The following is a 9,848-nucleotide window of genomic DNA, read 5'->3' on the forward strand; positions in this document are numbered from 1 at the left end:
CAAGTATGAAATTAATTTAAATCTGTCACATTTTGCAACTATTATCTGCACATGTGCACACTGCTGAATGAGCCTTGTATTGTTAAGAGAACATATAGAAAACATACTTTTTCTATAGGGACTTCTGACCTTGGAAGAGTAGAGATAAATGCTTTGGATCAACCTGGAGTTAGATTTGTTTCACAATTATTCAATCAAAAAAATAATAAATAAATAAATAAATCATGTCAAACAAAAAAATTAGTATTCAATCAAAAAAAAAAAAATTCAAACAAATAAAATCTTAACTTTTTGAGGGTGACTAAAATTAAATCTGTTATGAAAAAACTGTTCAGTTAATGCCACTCGACAGAGGTGCGCTGGTTAACGAATATTACACAAGCCTAGTTTATTAACTTTACCTAGTGCTAACATTAGCTAGCACAATATGCTACCGGGGATCGCGGCAGACAAAATATGTGACTGACGTCATAAGTTGAGTAAGATTTCTTCTTTGAAACAGGGTGGACACTTTAGAAGCTGCTAAACGGTGTAATTTTGTAAAGATTACGTACCATTCACATTCTGTGTCCCGTCACCGAAGCCCTGCAGTTCGGGACGGAGTTCTGAGATCTCAGGGAGTCATCCGCTTTAGTCAGCGCTAACCAATCGGAACACGTCTTACATCGCTCGTCCTTAAGCCCCGCCCACAATGTTCATGTAAGTTTCCCAAAAGCAAATAAAGTTGTATAAGCAAGAAAACGAGTTCAACCAAAAAACAGGAGCTTCAAAAAAAAAAAAAAAAAAAAAAAATTAGACTCAACCAAAAAAAATAAGTTTCAAAAATTAGTGACTTCAATTTAAAAAAAAAAACTCTTTAAAAATGTTTTTGTTTCGTAAAAAAATTTATGTTATGATTAAAACGTTAAGATTTTTTTTGTTTGAATTTTTTTTGATTGAATACTACGTTTTTTGGTTGACATGATTTTTTTTGTGATTGAATAATTGTGAAACAAATCTAACTCCATATCTATAAGTTGATGTTGAATGGAGGTCGAATTTGAAAACTACAAGAATTTCCTGTTTTCAAAACAGATNTTAAAAGGAAAATCAGAAAACGCTGCAGCTGGGTTATTACTGGTTTATGTTCCAGACCAAGACCTGCCGTTCTCATCCTTTAAGATGACGGACTAAAAGCTGATGTGACAAAAACAACAGAGCAAAGTTGAACCATTATCCTCGTACCTGCCTAAATAAACACAGCTATTGTTATCAGCTCAGGTGCGCCAATTTATCTTCAAACATGACACGGCGCAGTGGAGGAAAGTGCATTGTGGGAAACTAGAAAAAAGTCCTTCAGTCATTGCTGCATTTGTCATTATCTTTGGTATGAATGAGAGCATGAAATGTGGTTCTCATTTTATCTGGGTACAGGTTAAGAGTGCTGACAATGTGGACCCATAAACCTGATTCCCGATAACAAAAACTAATAAAAGTTTTTTAAAAATTCTCCATGTTAGGCTAGAGAGCACGTCAACAGAGATAATCAATGCTAAAAAGCTGTAAATAATCTGGTATTGATCAGAAATTTGAAAATGTCGAAGCAGCAGATGTGATCGGGTAAATGAAGAGGTCGAACTGCGTTTCATATGTTTAGGATAAACTGGGGATTCTCGTTTTAGCTGCTTTTCAACTCATGAACATGAATTAGCACTGTGTACACAGTTCAGCTAATTAATTATCGTCATGCACGTAGTTCAGCCATGAACATGAATTATTACCATGTTCATGGTTCACCAATGAGTAAACTAACCTTTATGCTACTTATTGAAGATTGCACAACAATGCCAACAACCAGCAACAAATTCTTTAAGCTGAGAGACACAAGCTTGTTTCTTCTATTAGGACATTAGATAACTTTAATAATGAACTGTTAAACAAGCTAAAATTAGCGCCGTCATTCACAATAGACTCATGTCCATGTAATCAGATTAGATCATCTCAGTAGTAACCATTATCTCCACTATTCTGGCATTTATATAATTTTTATTATTATTTGTTTATTCCATTCATTTACAGTTTAAAGAAGAAAAAAAATCTTACAGTGGCTTGGAAAAGTTTTCAAGAACTTTTCCATATTTTGTCACAATTACAACCATAAATATGTTTTGTAAGAATTTAATGTGAAAGACCAACACCAAGCGGTGTGCAATTTAACAGGCTTGCAAAAGTATTAGCAGCCATCAGGCAACTTCTAACGGCAACTGGTTGCACTCTGAGAAAATGGGGCTGAATACTTTTGCACATAATTTTCAGTTTCTTTTTTCATCTGTAAAAATAGTTTTACAATTTACAAAATTTTTACAAAATTTTATAATTTGTACATTTAGTCTCTCCTCTCGAAAGTGAATTTGCAATAATATAAACAACTATGCATCAACCAACCACTCGTGTGGATGCATCTTTAAACACAAAACAGGAAGAGTTTATATATAAAAATAAGAAAAAAAATATCTCTGTAATAATACAGCACTCTACTGAATCAATGCACTTCACCATAAGTTGATAAGAAAGCCGTTGTCACAATAACTCGTTTTCAGTTCAATAAAAAAATACAATAAAATTGGCAGTAAAATACCAAATAAAATACAGATAAAAAACAAGACATACTTAACCCTTGTGTTTAGAAATGGGGTCCAACCGACCTCACACATGTAAAACTTGTATCATTTGCCTCAGTCCTCGCACACATAAGGGATAGTCAGTTGGAGCGATTTCCCTAAAAACTTGATGCAAGTTTTGCAGTGAAAAAAAAAATGTATATAAAAAAAATAAATAAAAAATATTCATAATTTTTCTTCCACTTCACACTTATGGATTTGTGTTGGTCTGTCTCAGAGTTCTAATCAAAAATGCAGACATTTGGGCGTGCTGTGGTGGTGCAGGGGCAAAGCACGACCCACGTAATGAGGCCTTAGTTCTCATAGCGGTGGTCGCAGGCTCGATTCCCAGCCTGGCGACATTTGCCGCATGTCTCCTCTCTCTCGTTGCCTCCACTTCCTGTCAAACTACTATCAAATAAAGGCCACTAGAGCCAACAAAGCCTTTAAAAAAAATGCTGACATTTGAAATTCTTCTAAAGTAAAATGTGAAAAAATTCAAGGGGTGTGAAAACTTTTGTCCCACATTCAGACATTGACTGTTGATCCTGATTGATTTAATGGCAGTTCACCAAAGATAAGTAGTAACTATTTTTATCTCCTTCAAATGTGAACTTTGTGTCACTGATGAGAATTTTATTCTATGCTTTGGCTTGGAGCAAAAAATAAATAAATAAAAAGAAACACTTGAATATTATGACAATAGAATTAAATATTGCTGTAATTTTACTCCCAGCTTCTTCCAGTGTTGCCATTTTTTTATATTCTCAGACCACTGGAGCAGAGTTCAACTATATTGTTCTGGAATGACTCAACAAAACACACCCGGCATTATGAATATCAGGCCTGTTGGATCTGTCAACAAGCAGCTACGTGGGCCAGCCCAACTCTTAAGAATTTCCGGTTTTGTTCTCTGCTGCAATCTGATTAAGGGGTGTGACTCTTCCTGAGTCCAGCCCCTTCAGGAAGAGGCTGTTTGCTGGAATAAGAGCGAGTGAACCCTGCATCGGCTCTCACTACTTCCTCAGTGTAGCTCAAAGGCAGGAACAATGTTCTACATCCTCCTGGTGCTGGGACTCGTCGTCCTCGCTTATATTTTCCGTCAAGTTGTGGTAATAGGAAAGAGCTGCAAGAGCAATGCAAAGCTGCATGGGAAAACGGTGATAGTTACAGGTAGGTAAAGTTTCTGCTTTGTAGCAATGATGTGCTTTAGGTTTTTGACCTCTTTCCACCTGCAGGCAGCAACACTGGCATAGGGAAGACCACGGCCATAGAGCTGGCTAAAAGAAGAGCCAGAGTGATCCTGGCCTGTCGCAGCAAGCAGAGAGGAGAAGCTGCTCTGCAGGACGTCAAGAGGGTGAGAGTCTGCTGGTCATGTCTTTGTTTCTCAGGAAAGNTCAACTTTGACGCTAACCACAACCACAAAGTTCGACTGATTTAGAATTGGTATTGAACAACATTTAATCACAAATCCCTTAGAAATAAACTGAAGCTTTATTTAATGTACACAAATCAACAAGTTTATGTAAATATAATTAGCAAAGTGATCAGAAAATGAAGAAATCACAAACTTTATCTCAAAGAAGTCAGTGTACATAGGGGATAATTTTCTCGCCTGGGCTTTTATTGCTCGTCTATTGTTTTTATTGATGGAAAAAAAAATAGACAATAATAGCTTTATAAAAGTTGTACTGTAAAGAATTGAAGAATCTCTGTTCATTAAAGAATTTATTGATTTATGTTTGACCATCAGAGGGTTTTAGATTTAGAGCCAGAGGTGATTAAATGCAATCCAGACTGAACAATCCATCGTACTATATGTCAACATATGTATAGAAAAAAATTTCCATTTCCAGGTTGCTCTTCGTGCCAAATTTAGTTCAGTAGAATTTACTCAAGCTAAACTCTCACTGTCATAGCCATAGATACAGCTGCAGGCATAAAGTCACCATTGTTCAACAGTAAGCAACATCTACTTATCAGATGGTCGTTAATATGGACCATGTTGGTGAAAACAGACATGTTGACCAGTTTACTTCTTCTCTAACCTTATTGGAAATATACTGAAATTACAAATGAATTCTTGAAAACCACAAACTGTGGCTTGTCCTTTGACAATTTCATATTCATTTGACATTTTTTTCCAATGACAGGTCATCACTGATTGGCTGATTGCTGCAATGCAATTCTTAGAGTATTTCAATTGGTCTAGGAAACAGAAGCATTCAGATTGTTATTTTCCTCGTTCAAATGTGAGGTAAGCTAATTTCTTAAAACTTTAAAAGAATTTTTAGATGTTCTCTGATGTCTTCCGGTATTTCATGATCCTTAATAGTTTTATAATTAACTCTGTCGGCTTATAAAGCTTATGGCAGAATATGTTTTGCATTTTGAGAAAAAAAAAAAAAAAACTTTAAACAACTTTCATTAGTAATGAATGTAAAAGATTAGTTTAAAGAGTTTGAAGTTACTCTAAAGCTTTGCTCAAAAGAGACACTTAAATCTGAATCAGAATCCCTTCAACTGTCACTGTACATGAAAAAAAGCTCAACAAAATCAGAAGTACAGCAGCATCTTCATCAAAGCTCTCTTAAATATGCATAATCAGATTTATTGCTGCATATCTCTGTCCTCTTCAGAAGCTGTGACCATAACAGCAGCCACTGTAATTTCATGCTTCTACAAAATCATTATCTACCAAGTTTAAAGTAGAGTGTAAAATATGCAAATGTCAGTGGTCACCAAAACAACCATCGCCAAACTGATACAAATTTGAAGCAGGTTGTACATAAAGCATGTTGCTCTATGCGTTTCAAAAATGTCGTGGCTGAGACGGTGCCAGATCTACCAGTGTACCAGGTGTAGATCAAAACCAAACACTTTTCCTTTAAGTGGGGCTCCATTGTCATTACTTTACCTGCAGCATACAGTAAGTGTTATCAGAGTTTAGAAAAGCTTCAAAAGCCTCCAATTAAGGGCATTTCTGTCATATAAAAGAACTCTACCTTAAAAGCATTTCATGAAAAAGCAGAAAAAAAAGCGCACAACTGCTTTCAAAAAGTTACCACTGTCCCATTGTAACCATTTTATTTTGAACTGTAATACCTGGAAATGGCAGGAAATAATGTAGAAAGGCTTACTTTGAGTCTAAAGTCCTGTGCAAGAGATTAATATGTTGTTTTTTTTAACAGTTACATATGCTAGTGCTTAAGGCTCAATTTTCTAAATGTCTGCTTCCATCTTAGGCAAATGTATTTGTATAGCACAAATCAAAGTGCTTTACAGAAAAAGGTAGAGTTTAAAAACGGAGGTCAAAAACATGAATAAATTAAACAAGATTAAACAAATGAAATACAAGGGGGAAAAATCATTGACAATTTAAATTAGAAAAGAAAATGTAGATAAGATACGTTCAGTTGTCATATGCACAGCTAAAAAAATTAACATGCTTTCTGGTTAAGTTAAAATTGTACCCAAGCAGAAAGTTCATCTGACATGTGAAAAGCAGATGAAAATTCACAGCAAGGTAAAGGCCTTTCTCTTTGCCATCGTTCACAGATCAAGACACAAGCAGAAAATGTCTGAGGGAGCTAAAAAGCTCCAACACTGACATCCATGTTATGTTCCAGAAATGTGTCAGGGAAAAAGGCAGAGGGGAAAAAAAGACCACCCAAGGCCTGCAGGCAGTCCTGAAACAACTTGAAGGACTAAGAGACGGAGATGAATCACTGCCACTGCTCTGCCTCTGCAGATGAAGCCTGCAGTTTTCCACGCTTTAACTTTTCATTTCTGTGACAAGTCTTGTCCGTTTCCATTTGGACCTGTGCCACACAGCCACTGCAGCGGTCATCAGGCAAGAGGCAGAGTTCTAGGGTACGTGCTGGACGGGTCGCCAACCCATTACGGCGCAACACAATTTGACATTTCAAAAATAAATTTGCTTAATTGAAACATTCCAATTTTGAAAGAAATAAAAAATCTTGTTTTCCAATAAAAAGTTGTTGCGCCAGGATGAGGTATGTTTTTTTAAACCATATCAAAATTGGTTTATTTCACAAAAGTGCAATGAAAACAATTTGCTCTCCTCACACGAGTCACATGATCAACAACTGGATGTTGCTACTGCAGCAAACCATGAGGAAGACGGTGACAGGAAGTCGTTGGAGGATCATGGTGTGGCGTGTTTTTATTGACTTACTGCATTAACAAACAAATTCACATATGATTTTAATTGTGTTTCTTAGTTAACAGAAACAACGCAATTACAAAATTGTGTTTTTCCAAAATTAGTGGAATATCAAAGTTTTGTACACATTTGCAATGGAAAGGAAGCTACAGAGAATATGCAACCAGGCACACGCACAAGTTTGTATTTCTACTTGTATTAGGACCTCCATTTATTTAAGTAACTGTATTTATGCCTATCCCAGACATTTTACCGAACCATTAATAGTCTATTTCTAACCTTAACCAAAACTTAATTCATATCTAACTCTAACCCTTAATCCTAATCTATGGGATTAACGGTGTTGGGAGCAGGCTTTGATCCCTACAAGGCTCATCGGTGTTCATAAGGTTAATAAATATGCCAATAATGATCCTAAGACTATTTTTCTTAGGAAACACACACACACAGCCAAGGTAAATTTAGACAGACAAATCAGCATAATGGTCATGTTTTTGGACTGTGGGCAGATTACTTAGAAACCAGATTACTTAGAGAGAACTTGTGCATGCAAACTTTACGCCAAAAGACCCCAGAACAGAAGAACTAAAGCCTCTTCTCCACTGTCAAGTCTCACTCTACCCGGTTAGTGTCTGGTTTGGTTCTAGCTAAATTAGGTGCATCTCCGTTGGCAGTGTGTTCCTCACTGTGTGGACGTGAACACAGGCAGGTACATGGGCGAACCAATGAGCATGGTCGACGCTCTAATGTCATTTTGAGCGTGTGGACTTGGGTGGAAAGTTTGTCTGAAATCTCTCAATAGATATGTTCAGTGCAGGTTGCCCCATCCAGTTGACGCTGTATGATGGAAAGGTTTGAACCTCAAAGTTTGACCATAGAATTATTGATTTGCAGCTCATCTATTATTATGGTCTTGGAGTGGAATGAAAATGGTGGTTGTAAATCCATGGGCCAATCAAGGAACGCAGTCTGCTGCCAATCCAATCACTTGCGCACACTAGCCTAGTTAGGGTTTTAGTCAGTTTTAGTCGAGTCTTGGTGCAAGAAACCCCAAGACAGGTGGCCACCAGAAGGTGGCGCCAGTTGAAAAGCATCCTTGCTTCTGTCAGGCTGCCTCAGGGTAGCTGTGGCTACAACATAGCTTCCTACCATCAGTGTGAGAATGTGTGTATGAATGGCTGAATGACTGACATGTAGTGCAAGCTTTGGATTTTAGAGTCCTCTGACTTGATCAAGTGCTACACAAGTTCAGGCCATTTACATTTTTCTTTTTCTAAAGCACAATGTTTATCAACATTTATATTGAATTTTATGTTTGAGATGCAAGTAAAACAGTTCATTTGTTAAAATAATCCCTTTTTTTAAAGGTTTTGTTGGCTCTAGTGGCCTTTATCTGGTTTGACAGGAAGGAGAGTTGTAAGGGAGGGGGAAGACATGCGGCAAATGTCGCCAGGCCGGGAATCGGGCCTGTGACCACCAGCATGGGGACTGGGGTCTCTGTGCGTGGGCTGTGCTTTGCCCCTGCGCCACCACAGCACCCCAAAATAATAATATTTGAATAGGGATTAGGACAAACAGAGTAAGCAAGGTGTCGTTTGAGGCAAAAAAAAAAAAAAATTAATAAAAAATTTCTCAAATTGAGCAGAGCATCAAGTGGAAGGACCAGACGTTTTTCATGGTTAGGTACAGACCTATTCAGAAAGTAATTTTCACAACAAAAGTGCAGAAGTGTAAGGAATGAACATTTTGGTAACGGCTTAGAAAAATAAAATGTCAGGATGATATATGGCTGAATCAGAAGCAGTATAGCAACACGGAGCATTTTTGGGATGTATTGTCCAATGCTCCGTGGAGCTTTTGTGCAGCTCCTTGCCACTCAGTAAATCAATACTTGTATAACCCGACAGCCTGCAGGGCCTAGAGGGCCTAAATGGTAGCTTTATAGAGCAGCACTTTAAATGTTTCACCCAAACACCACAGGCATGACAAAGTCTGACAATGGCTTAGATTGGGTTTTCTCTAACTTTTCTTTGGAGAGCTGCAGCAAAACACTACAGGAGTCTTATTCATTTAACTCCAAGCCAACATCACATTATTATTGGAAGATGACAATAAGTCAGTGAATTTTGATCTGAAGAGAGCTGAAAGCTTTAAACCTTCACTCTGTTGCAGAAACAGAATACATTAAGGTAACGGGGACCAAAAATAAACTAATTTTAATATCCGACAATTTGGCTAAATACAAGACAGATTTTTCAAATGATCTCATTTAGTAATGGATAAAGCTGTACGTTAAAATATGATTCCCCACTTTGTTCAATTCTGAATTTACGATGATGTACCACTCTTTCTGAAGAGTTTTGTTCACTTTCACAGGCTTTAGACTCAAGAAACCACTGAAATAGATGACAAATCAAAAAGCAACACATCATACCTTGACCTAAGGAGTTCAAAAATGCATTTAGACTTCACAATTTTACTCAAACAAAGCCAAAAACTTATGATAGAGATCATTTTTAGATGTAAATCAATAGCACAGTTAGCATCGCAAAGAGGGTATTTCCACATTCTGTACATATTCTGTGGAATAAAGAGTCTCAAAGCTTAAAAAAAAGCAGCAAAGAAACTTTGTGTAATCCAGCCAGTTTTTCTGTTACCCCTTGTTTCTAGTCCAAAATGTTAGAATTTTCTCCTCAGCTTTTAATTCTGTCACATTAACTCTGAAAAGAGTTTGGGTGGTCTAAAGTCGTCTAAATCTGTTGGCAATAACAACAGAATTTCTTCTGTTTTTTTTTTTTTTTTGGTTTTGTCTCATCTAAGCCCAACTGCAGAGTCATTTGTATATTTCTTTACAGGAGCTTGTATGTTGTGTTTTATTTCACTTTTGCTACATAAAATGAAAAAAGAGGATCATTGCCTTGGGAAAAGCTGGAGATGATCTTAGAAAAAATGATCACACGAGAGCGAAAATAGCCCCTTAACATTAGATCGTGATTAATGTATGTCGGATCCATCCAACATTA

This window comes from Poecilia formosa, unplaced genomic scaffold (assembly GCF_000485575.1).
Source record: "Poecilia formosa unplaced genomic scaffold, Poecilia_formosa-5.1.2 Scaffold491, whole genome shotgun sequence".
Classification (NCBI taxonomy): domain Eukaryota; kingdom Metazoa; phylum Chordata; class Actinopteri; order Cyprinodontiformes; family Poeciliidae; genus Poecilia; species Poecilia formosa.